A 17003-nucleotide genomic window follows, 5' to 3' on the forward strand; every position below is an offset into this window, starting at 1 on the left:
GTCGCCGTGGCTCCCTTGTGGAGCTGGAGAAGGCTACATGAAGAAGGCAGGAGGAAGCTACTGCCAAACCCCAAATGAGATCTGAGGGTGGAGCCAGCGTGAGGAAGGCTTTAGGTGAAGTGGGAGGGACTCCCCTAACACACCAACCCCAGCAGGCTACCATTTTGTGACTTTTGGCCAATCGCATTAGCAGTGTTTGTGCTGGTGTCTGGGTTTTGGTTTGTTGCTTGCCCTATAGTGAAAGGTTGTGGAACTCAGGAGCACTGTCATCTTTGATATTCACTTAGCACCAAGCACACGGTTATTTGGCAGAATAACTCCTACAGCCGTATCATGTCCTGTCTGTCCTGCATCCTATTCATCCCAGCGCTGCTTCAGCCCCTGGGTGTCCTGTGTGGTCACTTGGTGGCACCCTGTGTGACACATAGGCCATCAGCTGCTATGGAGGGAGCTTCAGGGGGAGGCAGAGCCAATGCTTGATCACGGTTAGATCAGGTTTAGAAGCCCAGTCAGTCTTCCATACGGAACGTTAACTGTGGGGCTCAGGCCACTGTGACTAAGATACCCCTTGAGGAATTTCTTTCAAGAGACGAAGGGTGGGCCCTGCCTTCTATCTTTGGACCCACAAGAATGGCTTTTTTTTTTTCCCCTCAAAGAGGAGAGGGTAGAATAGGGTTGGAAAAATCCCTGCAAGATCAGATGTCCCTTAGGTTTCCAGAACTTCCTAGATTTCACTCAGCAAGACATATCCTAAAAAACCAGCCTTTCTTGTTTTGGAGGCTGAGATCAAGAAATGCAGAAGCCTGTGATGTTAAGCGCCTGGTAATTCCCCTGCCATCTAACAGCTGTAAGGACATTCACTGCCTGCAAAGCTCTTTACCGTCTTTAACTACCAGCATCACATTTGTGCCTCAGACAGACACGCCTCGGGCCAGAGAGACAGCTTCAGGGTGGAATAAACACAAACACGATACTGATGCTTAGTTTGTGCTATTTGTAGGAGGCTGGTGTGCCACATATGTCAGGAGTGAGATACACCTGGATTGAATCATGAGTTCTGTCATTTTGTAGTCTTGAGACCTAGCACAGGTTAAGTAACTTCTCTCAGCCTGTTTCCCTTCTCTAGAACAAGCTCAGAACTGGGAGTCAGTTGCTGAGCTAACGGAGGAGGCAATGGCAACCCACTCCAGTACTCTTGCCTGGAAAATCCCATGGATGGAGGATCCTGGTAGGCTGCAGTCCATGGGATCGCAAGGAGTCAGACACGACTGAGCAACCTCACTTTAACTTTTCACTTGCATGCATTGGAGAAGGAAATGGCAACACACTCCAGTGTTTTTGCCTGGAGAATCCCAGGGACAACAGAGCCGGGTGGGCTGCCGTCTATGGGGTCACACAGAGTTGGACACAACTCAAGTGACGCAGCAGCAGCTGAGCTAACTGCAGGCAAGCAGCATCAGCTTAGAGTGCATGCTCAGTACATTACAGTCCTAGCCCCTCTCACCCATGGAAAAGTGAAAAAGTGAAATTGGTTTAGTCATGTCCAACTCTGCAAACCCATGTACTATACAGTCCATGGAATTCTCCAGGCCAGAATACTGGAGTGGAGTGGGTAGCCTTTCCCTTCTCCAGGGGATCTTCCCAACCCAGGGATCAGATCCAGGTCTTCTGCATTGCAGGTGGATTCTTTTTTATGTATTTATTTATTTATTTTAATTGGAGGCTAATTACTTTACAATATTGTGGTGGTTTTTGCCATACATTGACATGAATCAGCCATGGGTGTACATGTGTCCCCCATCCCAAATCCCCCTCCCACCTCATTTCCCATCCCATCCCTCTGGGTTGTCCCAGTGTACCGGCTTTGAGTGCCCTGTTTCATGCATCGAACTTGGACTGTTCAATGGATACATTGAACATGCATCAAACCATCTATTTCACATATGGTAATATACGTGTTTCAATCCTATTCTCTCAAATCATCCTACCCTCACCTTCTCGCACAGAGTTCAAAATTCTGTTCTTTTTATCTGTGTCTCTACCATCACGTGTAGGGTCGTCATTACCATCTTTCTAAATTCCATATATATGCATTAATATGAACTCCAGTAATTTGGCCACCTCATAAGAAGAGTTGACTCATTGGAAAAGACTCTGATGCTGGGAGGGATTGGGGGCAGGAGGAGAAGGGGACGACAGAGGATGAGATGGTTGGATGGCATCACCGACTCGATGGACGTGAGTTTGAGTGAACTCCGGGAGTTGGTGATGGACAGGGAGGCCTGGCGTGCTGCGATTCATGGGGTCGCAAAGAGTCCGACACGACTGAGCGACTGAACTGAACTGAACTGATACTGTATTGGTGCTTTTCTTTCTGACTTAAACTTCACTCTGTATAATGGGCTCCAGTTTCATCCACCTCATTAGAACTGATTCAAATGCATTCTTTTTAATGCCTGAGTAATAGTCCATTGTGTATATGTACCACAACTTGCTTATCCATTTGTCTGCTAATAGATGTCTAGGTTGCTTCCATGTCCTAGCTATTGTAAACAGTGCTGTGATGAACACTGGGGTACACATGTCTCTTTCAATTCTGGTTTCCTTGGTGTGCATCCCCAGCAGTGGGATTGCTGGGTCATAAGGCAGTTCTATTTACAGTTTTTTAAGGAATCTCCTCACTGTTCTCCATAGTAGCTGTACTTGTTTGCATTCCCACCAACAGTGTAAGAGGGTTCCCTTTTCTCCACACCCTCTCCAGCATTTATTGTTTGTAGACTTATTAAGGGCAGCCATTCTGACTGGCGTGAGATGGTACCTCATTGTGGTTTTGATTTGCATTTCTCTGATAATGAGTGATGTTGAACATCTTCTCATGTGTTTGTTAGCCATCTGTATGTCTTCTTTGGGGAAATGTCTGTTTAGATCTTTGGCCCATTTTTTGACTGGGTCCTTTATTTTTCTGGTATTGAGCTGTATGAGCTGCTTGTATATTTTTGAGATTAATTCTTTGACAGTTGCTTCATTTGCTATTGTTTTCTCCCATTCTGAAAGCTGTCTTTTCACCTTGCTTATAGTTTCCTTCATTGTGCAAAAGCTTTTAAGTTTAATTAAGTCCCATTTGTTTATTTTTGCTTTTATTTCCTTTACTCTGTGAGGTGGATCATAGAGGATCTTGCTGTGATTTATGTCAGAGTGTTTTGCCTATGTTTTCCTATAGGAGTTTATTGTTTCTGGTCTTAATTTAGATGTTTAATCCATTTTGAGTTTATTTTTGTGTATGGTGTTAGAAAGTTTTCTAGTTTCATTCTTTAACAAGTGGTTGACCAGTTTTCTCAGCACCACTTTTTAAAGAAATTGTCTTTTTCCATTGTATATTTTTGTGCAGGCAGATTCTTTACCAATGGAGCGACAAGATAAGCCCATGGATTATCAGTTAAAGAGTTTATGGAAATATAACCCCCAATTAGGGAGTTATCAGTTCAGTTCAGTCACTCAGTCTTGTCCAACTCTTTGTGACCTCATGGACTGCAGCATGCCAGGTCTCCCTGTCCATCACCAAACCCGGAGTTCACTCAAACTCATGTCCATTGAGTCGGTGATGCCATCCAACCATCTCATCCTCTCTCATCCCCTTCTCCTCTGCCTTCAATCATTCCCAGCATCAGGGTCTTTTCCAATGAGTCAGTTCTTTGCATCAGGTGGCCAAAGTATTGGAGTTTCAGCTTCAGCATGAGTCCTTCCAATGAATATTCAGGACTGATCTCCTTTAGGATGGACTGGTTGGATCTCCTTGCAGTCCAAGTGACTCTCAAGAGTCTTCTCCAACATCACAGTTCATCATTTCCTTGGTGCTAAGCTTTTTTATAGTCCAAATCTCACATCCATACATGACTACTGGAAAAACCATAGCCTTGACTAGATAGATATTTGTTGGCAAAATAATGTCTCTGCTTTTTAATATGCTGTCTAGTTTGGTCATAGCTTTTCATCTAAGGAGTAAGCATCTTTTAAGTTCATGGCTGCAGTCACCATCTGCAGTGATTTTGGAGCCCAAACAAATCAAGTTTGTCACTGTTTCCACTGTTACCCCATCTATTTGCCATGAAATAATGGGACCAGATGTCATGATCTTAGTTTCCTGAATGTTGAGCTTTAACCAAACTTTTCACTCTCTTCTTTCGCTTTCATCAAGAGGCTCTTTAGTTCTTCACTTTCTGTCATAAGTGTGGTATCATCTGCATATCTGAGGTTATTGATATTTCTCCCAGCAATCTTGATTCCAACTTGTGCTTCATCCAGTCCAGGATTTCTCATGATGTACTCTGCATATAAGTTAAATAAGCAGCATGACAATATACAGCCTTGATGTACTCCTTTTGCGATTTGGAACCAGTCTGTTGTTCCATGTACAGTTCTAATTGTTGCTTCTTTATCTGCATACAGATTTCTCAGGAGGCAGGTGAAATGGTCTGGTATTCCCTCTTGTGAAGAATTTTCCACAGTTTATTGTGATCCACACAGTCAAAGGCTTTGGCATAGTCAATAAAGCAGAAGTAGATGTCTTTCTGGAACTCTTGCTTTTTTGATGATCCAACAGATGTTGGCAATTTGATCTCTGGTTCCTCTGCCTTTTCTAAATCCAGATTGAACATCTGGAAGTTCACGGTTCACTTATTCCTGAAGCCTGGCTTGGAGAATTTTGAGCATTACTGTGTTAGCAAGTGTGATGGGTGCAATTGTGCAGTAGTTTGAACATTCTTTGGCATTGCCTTTCTTAGGGATTGGAATGAACACTGACCTTTTCCAGTCCCGTGGCCACTGCTGAGTTTTCCAGATTTGCTGGCATATTGAGTGCAGCACTTTCACAGGATCATCTTTCACGATTTGAAATAGCTCAACTGGAATTCCATCACCTCCACTAACTTTGTTGGTAGTGATGATTCCTAAGGCCCACTTGACTTCACATTCCAGGATGTCTGGCTCTAAGTGAGTGATCACACCATCTTGATTTTCGGTGACATGAAGATCTTTTTTTCTATAGTTCTTCTGTGTATTCTTGCCACCTCTTCTTAATAGCTTCTGCTTCTGCTAGGTGTATACCATTTCTGTCCTTTATTGTACCTATCTTTGCATGAAATGTTCCCTTTGTATCTATAATATCGTTGAAAAGATAACCAGTCTTTCCCATTCTATTGTTTTCCTCTATTTCTTTACATTGTTCACTTAGAGAGGCTTTCTTATCTCTCCTTGCTATTCGTTGGAACTCTGCATTCAAATGGGTATATCTTTCCTTTTCTCCTTTGCTTTTAGCTTCTCTTCTTTTCATAGCTATTGTAAGGCCTCCTCAGACAACTATTTTGCCTTTTTGCATTTCTTTTTCTGGGGGATGGTCTTGATCCCGCCTCCTGTACAATGTCACAAACCTTCATCCATAGTTTATCAGGCATCTGTCTATCAGATCTACTCCCTTAAATCTATTTCTCACTTCCACTGTATAATCATAAGGGATCTGATTCAGGTCATACCTGAATGATATAGTGGTTTTCCTTACTTTCTTCAATTTAAGTCTGAACTTGGCAATAAGGAGTTCATGATCTGAGCCACAGTCAGCTCCCTGTCTTGTTTTTGCTGACTGTATGGAGCTTCTCCATCTTTGGCTGGAAATAATATAATCAATCTGATTTCAGAATTGACCATCTGTTGATGTCCATGTGTAGATTCTTCTCTTGTGTTGTTGGAAGAGGGTGTTTGCTATGACCAATGTGTTCTCTTGGCAAAACTCTATTAGCCTTTTCCCTGCTTCATTCTGTACTCCAAGGCAAAACTTGCCTGTTACTCCAAGTATCTCTTGACCTCCTACTTTTGCATTCCAAACCCCTATAATGAAAAGGACATCTTTTTCAGGTGTTAGTTCTAGAAGGTCTTGCAGGTCTTCATAGAAACGTTCAGCTTTTTCAGCATTACTAGTCAGGGCATAGACTTGGGTTACTGTGATATTGAATGGTTTGCCTTGGAAATGAACAGAGATTATTCTGTCATTTTTGAGGTTGTATCCAAATACTGCATTTTGGACTCTTTTATTGACTATGATGGCTACTCCATTCCTCTAAGGGTTTCCTGCCCACAGTAGTAGATATAATGGTCATCTGAGTTAAATTCACCCATTCCAGTTCATTTTAGTTCGCGGATTCCTAAACTGTCGATGTTCACTCTTGCCCTCTCCTGTTTGACCACTTCCAATTTGCCTTGATTCATGGGCCTAACATTCCAGGTTTGGATACAATGTTGCTCTTTACAGCATTGGACTTAACTTCCATCACACCAGTCACATCCACAACTGGGAGTTGTTTTTGCTTTGGCTCTGTCTCTTCCTTCTTTCTGGAGTTATTTATCCACTTATCTCCAGTAGCATATTGAGTACCTACTGATCTGGCCAGTTCCTCTTTCAGTATCCTATCTTTTTGCCTTTTCATGCTGTTCATTGGGTTCTCAAGGCAAGAACACTGAAGTGGTTTGCCATACCCTTCTCCAGTGGACCACATTTTGTCAGAGCTCTCCACCATGACCCATCCATCTTGGGTGGCCCTACACAGCATGGCTCATAGTTTCATTGTTAGACAAGGCTGTGGTCCATGTGATCAGATTGGTTAGTTTCCTGTGATTGTGGTTTTCATTCTGCCTGCCCTCTGATGGAGAAGCCTGGCATGCTGCAGTCCATGAGGTCGAAAAGAGTGGGACATGACTGAGTGACTGAACAACAACAAATGATCCTCCTGCCCAAACCCTAGTTGACCTTGTTGCTAACGTTTCTGTAGAACATCCTCAACTCCTTGGAGGAAAGCACATTAACAAACAAGAGACCAAAGCGGCTTGGAGGAGATACCCCACATCCAAGGGTGAAGGAGAAGCCCCAGCAAGACTGTAGGAGGGGCAAAATCATGTTTAAAATCAAACCCCATACCCACCAGAGATGCTCAGAGGGCTCAAACAAACCTTGTGCACACCAGGACCCGAGGCTCCACCGAGACTGAGACAGAACTGTGTTTGAGTGTCTCCTGTGGAAGTGTGGGTCAACTGTGGACTACTGCAGGGACAGGGGCTCTGGGTGCAGTAGAACTGGGTATGGCATAAGCCCTCTTGGAGGAGGTCGCCATTAACCCCTCCACAGAGCCACCAGAATTTACACAGGACTAGGGAAACAGGCTCTTGGAGGGCACAAACAAAATGTTGTGCACACCAGGACCCAGGAGAAAGGAGCAGTGACCCCATCAGACTTGCTCATGAGTGTCCAGGAGTCTGGTGGAGGCATGGTTCGGCAGTGGCCTGCTACAGGGTTGGGGGCATTGAGTGCAGCAGTACATGCATGGGACCTTTTGAAGGAAGTTGCCATCATCTTCATTACCTCCATCAGTTTGGCCTCAGGTCAAACAACAGGAAGCAAACACAGCCCAGCCCCTCAACAGAAAATTGGATTAAAGATTTACTAAGCACGGCCCCACCCATCAGAACAAGACCCAGTTTCCCCCCAGTCAGTCTCTCCCATCAGGAAAGGAGTTACAGTCCCACATTAAAATCTGGGGGAAGTTTGCTGTGTTTCTCTCAAAGGACCACAGTAACTTGTTTGAAAAGAGCAAAAAATATAATAATACAGAGAAATTGTATTCTCTTAGTAGCTGATTGTACTTGCCTAGTGGTTCAGATGGTAAAGACTCTGCCTGCAATGCAGGAAACCAGGATTCGATCCCTGGGTCGGGAAGTAGCTGATTTAGCTCTAAAGAGACTTCCTAGGTAGAGAGAAATCTGCTTTAACTGAGTAGTAGCTGAAGCCCCTGGGCCCTGCAGGCCACAGCAGATTCAGATGGAGAGTAGGGCTGGAGGTCCACCCTACCCTCAGCCTCTTTGGAGACACACAGCCCATGTGGGGGGGTTAAGATACTGCAGGATGTGTGATATCCACTTCCTCCCTCACTCCCACAGAATCTTAGCTGATAGAGTGGAATTCAGCCTTCCCCAAGGCAAGGGACCTGTCCAGCAGTAGTTCCCCCAGCTTCAAGCTGTGTTTTTGATAGCCTAGAGGTTTACTTCATGGTTTTACTTCCATAAACAAGTAATCCCCAAACTGTTCACTAGAAACTACCTGTTTTATTGTTCCCCATGGAGTTCGTGTCTTGAAGCAATTCCTCGCAAGCTTTAGGGTGGTAAGTCACCTGGGAATCTATCAGAACACAGCCCTAATTCCAAAGGTCTGAAGTCCTGCCAAGAGGAGGCCATGCTGTTGCTCCCAGACGACCTTTGAGTGCCAAGTTTTAAACTTCAGTCTCTCTGGAAGAACCTGGCTGTATTAAGTGATCATTCGTGCCCGTGTTTGTCTTTATTAAACATCCACCATTGTGCTCAGGGTTTCTGATTAGCATGAAATACCCATGAAGTGACAGAGCTCAAAGGCCAGGACAGTCACCTGGCAGTTTTAACTCTGTAACTGCTGACTATGATTTCATTAAGGTATTCTGAGATACAAACACTATTTGGGGACCCAGCCTCATTTCTTCTTAGTAGCTTCCTTGGTAGCTGGGATCCCTGACTTGGCCACCCCTGCCTAACCAGCAGAACCAGGCAACCTGGAGGGTCCACAAGTTATTCTTATCCTAATGCCCTTGACCCAGAACCTGGGAAAGTCTTGTGTGGTCCTTTGATTGACCACATAAGGTGGTGCAGGTGGTAGGTTTTGTGGTAAAATATACATAACATAAAATTTACCATTTTAACCATTTTTAAGTGTGAAGTGCAGTGACATTAGGGCTTTGCAGGTGACGCTAGTGGTAAAGAACCCATCTGCCCACACAAGTAGACACAACAGATGCAGGCTCCATTTCTGGGCTGGGAAGAGCCCCTGGAGGAGGGCACAGCAACCCACTCCAGTATTCTTGCCTGGAGAATCCCATGGTCAGAGGAGCCTGGTGAGCTACAGACCGTGGGGCCGCAAAGGAGTCAGACAGGACTCATGGGTGCGACTCAGCACCCATGAGAGCACCTCATATAAATGGAATCCATTTGCCCTTGTGTCTGGTGATGTTTTTCAATCTCCTTTGTCAAGATTAAATGGCCTAAACGTATTGACCTGTTATTACCATTGCTCTTTAAGCCATAATGATAAATTCTTAGTTCTCTACCTATGAAATGGTCTTTTGGTGGTATGCCTGTTGATGGTTATTTATGAATCAGATCAGATCAGTCGCTCAGTCGTGTCCGACTCCTTGCGACCCCATGAATCGCAGCACGCCAGGCCTCCCTGTCCATCACCAACTCCCGGAGTTCACTCAGACTCACGTCCATCGAGTCAGTGATGCCATCCAGCCATCTCATCCTCTGTCGTCCCCTTCTCCTCCTGCCCCCAATCCCTCCCAGCATCAGAGTCTTTTCCAATGAGTCAACTCTTCGCATGAGGTGGCCAAAGTACTGGAGTTTCGGCTTTAGCATCATTATAATTAGGGTCATTTTAAGAAAAGCATCAAAAGATGATATAATCCCTGACCTAGGTGAAATTCTTCATGAGCAGAAACCTGATCAAGTATAACAATTTAAATATGTGAGACTTCCCTCACTCATGTGCAGAAATTGTCAGTAGACTAATTTGGTGCTCCAACGAATATTTTCTTGTTCCTTATTCTCCGGTATTCAATCTCTTTATTCATTCATTCCATCAATAAACAAAAACTTATTCTATGCCTATACTATGCTGGGATTTTTTGAGGCCCTGGAAATTCCAGAGTTGACAAAACCTATGTGGTCCCCAGATTCAACACATGTAATTCACTAAAAGCAAGTAAAACATGTTGTGGAAAAATGAGTTAAACATGGTGTGTGTCCTCTGAAAGCAGGCAGAGAAGGTTGTGACAATTGTGGGGGCTGCCGTTGGAGGAGGGGCAGCCCCAGGTACTCAAGTGGAAAGTATGTCTCCTCCAACATTTCAGAAGAGGTCTGTACATGATGGGGCTTCCCATGTGGCTCAGCTGGTAAAGAATCTGCCTGCAATGCGGGAGACCTGGATTTGGTCCCTGGGTTGGGACAATCCCCTGAAGCAGGGAAAGGCTACCCACCCCAATATTCTGGCCTGGAGAATTCCATGGACTGTATAGTCCATGGGGTTGCAAAGTGTGAGACACAGCTGAGTGACTTGCACTTATACATGATGAAAAAGTAAAGTGAGATAGGTTTCTCCCTGCCCGCCAACTTGAGAGTCTGTAATTTCAAAATTTCATGTTAAAAGGTGAACTTTTCAGGGTACATAAAGATAGCATTTATTTCAGTTGAGTTCAGTTGCTCAGGCGTGTCCAACTCTTTGCGACCTCATAGAGTGCAGCACGCCAGTCCTCCCTGTCCATCACCAACTCCTGGAGTTTACCCAAACTCATGTCCATTGAGTTGGTGATGCCATCCAACCATCCCATCCTCTGTTGTCCCCTTCTCCTCCTGCCCTCAATCTTTCCCAGCATCAGGGTCTTTTCAAATGAGTCAGCTCTTCGCATCAAATTATTGGAGTTTCAGCTTCAATATCAGTCCTTCCAATGGATACCCAGGACTGATCTCCTTTAGGATGGACTGCTTGGATCTCCTTGCCGTCCAAGGGACTCTCAAGAATCTTCTCCAACATCACAGTTCAAAAGTATCAGTTCTTCAGTTCTCAGCTTTCTTTATAGTCCACTTCTCACATCCATACAAGACTACTGGAAAAACCATAGCCTTGACTAGAAGGACCTTTGTTGGCAAAGTAATGCCTCTGCTTTTTAATATGCTGTCTAGGTTGGTCATAACTTTTCTTCCAAGGAGTAAGCATCTTTTAATTTAGTGGCTGCAGTCACCATTTGCAGTGATTTTGGAGCCCAAAAAATAAAGTCAGCCACTGCTTCCACTGTTTCCCCATCTATTTGCCATGAAGTGATGGGACCAGATGCCATGATCTTAGTTTTCTGAATGTTGAGCTTTAAGCCAACTTTTCCACTCTCTTCCTTCACTTTCATCAAGAGGCTCTTCACTTTCTGCCATAAGGGTGGTTTACCTGCATATCTAAGGTTATTGATATTTCTCATGGCAATCTTGATTCCAGCTTGTACTTCTTCTAGCCCAGCGTTTCTCATGATGTAGTCTGCATAGAAGTTAAATAAGCAGAGTGACAATATACAGCCTTGATGTACTCCTTTCCCTATTTGGAACCAGTCTGTTGTTCTATGTCCAGTTCTAACTGTTGCTTCCTGACCTGCATACAGATTTCTCAAGAGTCAGGTCAGGTGGTCTGGTATTCCCATCTCGTGAAGAATTTTCCACAGTTTACTGTGATCCACACAGTCAAAGGCTTTGGCATAGTCAATAAAGCAGAAATAGATGTTTTTCTGGAACTCTATTGCTTTTTCGATGATCCAGCAGATGTTGGCAGATGTTTAATCCAGCAGATGTTTGATCTTTGGTTCCTCTGACTTTTCTAAATCCAGATTGAACATCTGGAAGTTCATGGCTAACTTATTCCTGAAGCCTGGCTTGGAGAATTTTGAACATTACTTTACTAGCGTGTGAGATGAGTGCAATTGTGTGGTAGTTTGAGCATTCTTTGGCATTGCCTTCCTTAGGGATTGGAATGAACACTGACCTTTTCCAGTCCCATGGCCACTGCTGAGGTTTCCAGATTTGCTGGCATATTGAGTGCAGCACTTTCACAGCATCATCTTTCATGATTTGAAATAGCTCAACTGGAATTCCATCACCTCCACTAGCTTTGTTGGTAGTGATGATTCCTAAGGCCCACTTGGCTTCACATTCCAGGATGTCTGGCTCTAGGTGAGTGATCACACCATCTTGATTTTCTGTGTCATGAAGATCTTTTTTTGTACAGTCCTTCTGTGTATTCTTGCCACCTCTTCTTAATATCTTCTGCTTCTACTAGGTCCATACCATTTCTGTCCTTTATTGTACCTATCTTTGCATGAAATATTCCCTTTGTATCTCTAATATTGTTGAAAAGATAACCAGTCTTTCCCATTCTATTGTTTTCCTCTATTTCTTTGCATTGATTGCTGAGGAAGGCTTTCTTATCTCTCCTTGCTATTCCTTGGAACTCTGCATTCAAATGGGTATATTTTTCCTTTTCTCCTTTGCCTTTAGCTTCTCTTCTTTTCACAGCTATTTGTAAGGCCTCCTCAGATAACCATTTTGCCTTTTTGCATTTCTTTTTCTTGGGGATGGTCTTAATCCCTGCCTCCTGTACAGTGTCATGAACCTCTGTCCATAGTTCATCAGGCACTCTGTCTATCAGATCTAGTCCCTTAAATCTATTTCTCACTTCCACTGTATAATCATAAGGGATTTCATTCAGGTCATACTTGAATGGTCTAGTGGTTTTCCCTACTTTCTTCAATTTAAGTCTGAATTTGGCAACAAGGAGTTCATGATCTGAGCCACAGTCAGCTCCCAGTCTTGTTTTTGCTGACTGTATAGAGCTTCTCCATCTTGGCTGCAAAGAATATAATCAATCTGATTTTGGTGTTGGCTATCTGGTGATGTCCATGCGTAGATTCTTCTCTTGTGTTGTTGGAAGAGGGTGTTTGCTATGACCAGTACGTTCTCTTGGCAGAACTCTATTATCCTTGCCCTGCTTCATTCTGTACTCCAAGGCCAAACACCTTTACTCCAGGTGTTTCTTGACTTCCTACTTTTGCATTCCAGTCCCCTACAATGAAAGGGACATCTTTTTGGGGTGTTAGTTTTAAAAGGTCTTGTAGGTCTTCATAGAACTGTTCAACTTCAGCTTCTTCAGCACTGGTGGGGGCATAGACTTGGATTACCATGAGAGTGGCAAGGGGCTGCTGTGGATCACTCGAGCAGCGAGGAGTGGTTGTGCCACGGTGGCACGGCAAAAGGCCGAGAGGAGATACCCCATGTCCAAGCATTTATTTAAAACAAAGCAACTTGACATTCCCCTTCATGGATCAGTGCCTTTTCATGGTGAAGGGGCTTGTGTAAATCAAAGAAGCTATGAGCCACGCCGTGTGGGGCCACCCAAGACAGACAGGTCACAGTGGAGAGTTCTGACAAAACGTGATCTGCTGGAGGAAGGAACGGCAAGCCACTCCAATATACTAGCCGTGAGAACCCCATGAAATGTATAAAAAGGCAAAAAGATATGACACCGAAAATGAGCCTCCCAGGTCGGAAGGTGTCCAATATGCTACTGGGGAAGATTGGAGGACAACTCATCAACTCAATGGACATGAACTTGGGCAAACTCCAGGAGATGGTGAGGGACAGGGTGGCCTGGTGTGCTTCAGCCCGTGGGGTCACAGAGTCAGATTCGACTTGGCAACTGAACAACAACAACAACTTGGCATTAGGCCAATTTATAGGAGATAAAACCAAGATTATTTTAGGGAGTTATGTTTTACTCTCAATATAGCAAACTTCTCTACATCTTAAAAATACTACAAAAATTCAGATATTTTTCCTCTTAGAGGAAAACAGCCACCACAATATCAAGTCTGTGTTAGAAAAAGTCAATAAGCTTAGGCACATAAAACCCACTGGAGTCACTGTAGAGACCACGCCTGACTCACTGTACCTTGTCTGCTGTCATTCATGTTCACCATTAACACCACCACCAAGGCTACCCCTGCATCCCCACAGATAAAAATGAGCTTGAAGCCTGATTTGCCCTGACTAGTACCTAGAATCAGCCAAACCCGAATTCAGTAACAATGGTATATTATTCAGCCTTAAAAAGTAAGGAAATTCTGACTCAACACTACAACATGGATGAACCTTGAGGACCCCATGCTAAGCGAAATAAACCTGTCACAAAAGGACAAATGAAGGGATGGAGCCAAAGCAAAAACAATAGCCAGTTGTGGATGTGACTGGTGATAGAAGCAAGGTCTGATGCTGTAAAGAGCACTATTGCATAGGAACCTGGAATGTCAGGACCATGAATCAAGGCAAATTGGAAGTGGTCAAACAGGAGATGGCAAGAGTGAACATAGACATTCTAGGACTCAGCGAAATAAAGTGGACTGGAATCAGTGAATTTAACTCAGATGACCATTATTATCTACTACCTTGGGCAGGAATCCCTTAGAAGAAATGGAGTAGCCATCATGGTCAACAAAAGAGTCCAAAATGCAGTACTTGGATGCAGTCTCAAAAATGACAGAATGATCTCTGTTCGTTTCCAAGGCAAACCATTCAATATCACGGTGATCCAAGCCTATGCCCCAACCAGTAATGCTGAAGAAGCTGAAGCTGAATGGTTCTATGAAGACCTACAAGACCTTTCAGAACTAACACCCAAAAAAAGATGTCCTTTTCATTATAGGGGACTGGAATGAAAAAGTAGGAAGTCAAGAAACACCTGGAGTAACAGGCAAATTTGGCCTTGGAGTACGGAATGAAGCAGGGCAAGGATAATAGAGTTCTGCCAAGAGAATGCACTGGTCATAGCAAACACCCTCTTCCAACAACACAAGAGAAAACTGTACACATGGACATCACCAGATAGCCAACACCGAAATCAGATTGATTATATTCTTTGCAGCCAAAGATGGAGAAGCTCTATACAGTCAGCAAAAACAAGACCAGGAGCTGACTGTGGCTCAGATCATGAACTCCTTGTTGCCAAATTCAGACTTAAATTGAAGAAAGTAGGGAAAACCACTAGACCATTCAGGTATGACCTGAGTCAAATCCCTTATGGTTATGCAGTGGAAGTGAGAAATAGATTTAAGGGACTAGATCTGATAGACAGATGCCTGATGAACTATGGACGGAGGTTCGTGACATTGTACAGGAGGCAGGGATCAAGACCATCCCCATGGAAAAGAAATGCAAAAAGGCAAAATGGTTATCTGAGGAGGCCTTAAAAATAGCTGTGAAAAGAAGAGAAGTGAAAAGCAAAGGAGAAAAGGAAAGATATACCCATTTGAATGCAGAGTTCCAACGAATAGCAAGGAGAGATAAGAAAGCCTTCCTCCGCGATCAATGCAAAGAAATAGAGGAAAACAATAGAATGGGAAAGACTAGAGATCTCTTTAAGAAAATTAGAGATACCAAGGGAACATTTCATGCAAAGATGGGCACAATAAAGGACAGAAATGATGTGGACCTAACAGAAGCAGAAGATATTAAGAAAAGGTGGCAAGAATACACAGAAGAACTGTACAAAAAAGATCTTCACGACCCAGATAATCACGATGGTGTGATCACTCACACTCACCTAGAGCCAGACATCCTGGAATGTGAAGTCAAGTGGGCCTTAGAAAGCATCACTATGAAGAAAGCTAGTGGAGGTGATGGAATTCCAGTTGAGCTATTTTAAATCGTGAAAGATGATGCTGTTAAAGTGCTGCACTCAATATGCCAGCAAATTTGGAAAACTTTTGGCCACAGGACTAGAAAAGATTCGTGTTCATTCCAATCCCAAAGAAAGGCAATGCCAAAGAATGCTCAAACTATCGCACAATTGCACTCATCTCACACGCTAGTAAAGTAATGCTCAAAATTTTCCAAGCCAGGCTTCAGCAATACGTGAACTGTGAACTTCCAGATGTTCAAGCTGGTTTTAGAAAAGGCAGGGGAATCAGAGATCAAATTGCCAGCATCTACTGGATCATGGAAAAAACAAGAGAGTTCCAGAAAAACATCTATTTCTGCTTTATTGACTATGCCAAAGCCTTTGACTGTGTGGATCACAAAAAAATGTGGAAAATTCTGAAAGAGATGGGAATACCAGACCACCTGACCTGCCTCTTGAGAAACCTATATGCAGATCAAGAAGCAACAGTTAGAACTGGACATGGAACTACCGACTGGTTCCAAATAGGAAAAGGAGTAAGTCAAGGCTGTGAATCAAACTTATACGAGCAGAAAGTAGAGGCTAGGTGAGAGAACAGGGAATTACTGTTTAATGGGGTCTGTTTCAGTTTGGGAAGATGAAAATTTTCTGGAGGTGGATAGTCATGATGGCTGCACAATATGAATGTACTCAATGCCACTAGATTTTAAAAAATGGTTAAAATAGTAAATTTTATGTATATTTATTTCACCACAATTTTTAAAAGCTGATGACTCCCAATTAGCCAGACTACTTAATTACCCAATAGATGGACAGTTCTTTGTGTCAAATTGACTGGCCAGGAGGTGCCGAGATTAAGCATCTTTTCTGGGTGTGTCTGGGAGGGTGTTTCAGGATCAGTAGATCTGCCTCCGCAATGTGGGTGGGCATCGCCCAATCCAGTGAGGGCCCGAATAAAATAAAAGACACCAGAAGGAACATTTTGTCCACCTTTTTTTCCTACCTCACTGTTGAGCTGGGATGTCTCACTTCATCTCCTGTTCTGGGACGGGGATTTACACCATCAGCTCCTCTAGTTCTCAGGCCCTTGGCCTCAGACTGAGTCACACCATTGGGTTTCCTGAATCTCTAACTTGCAGATCAAAGATTCTTGGCCTCCATGACTGTGTGAGCCAATTCTGCATAATAAATCATCTTTTCTATACACCTCTGTCCGTATCTGCGGGGAGTTGATTCCAGGACCCTCCACATATACAAAAATCCTCAGATGTTCTAGTTCCATATAGAAAACCTACTTGCACCCTCCCATATATTTTAAATCATCCGAGATTACACAGTATAAATGTTATGTGAATAGTTGTAAATACAATGTAGAGACTGTAAATAGATGTCAGCACAGATCATATTCAAGTTTTGCATTTTGAAACTTTCTGGAATTTTTTTCTAATATTTTTGACCCGCTTTTGGTTGAATCTGTGGACGCAAAGCCTAAGCATAATAAGAGCCAACCCTGCATGTGTGTGTACCCTACTGGTTCTTTTCCCTTTTTTGGCTGTGTCAGGTCTTAGTTGCAGCACACAGGATCTTTCACTGCAGCACCTGAGCATTTTGTTGCAGTGTGCAGTCTTCTCTTTAGTTGTGGCACGTAGGCTTAGCTACCCTGTGACATGTG

This window comes from Bos mutus, chromosome 8, assembly GCF_027580195.1.
Source record: "Bos mutus isolate GX-2022 chromosome 8, NWIPB_WYAK_1.1, whole genome shotgun sequence".
Lineage (NCBI taxonomy): Eukaryota > Metazoa > Chordata > Mammalia > Artiodactyla > Bovidae > Bos > Bos mutus.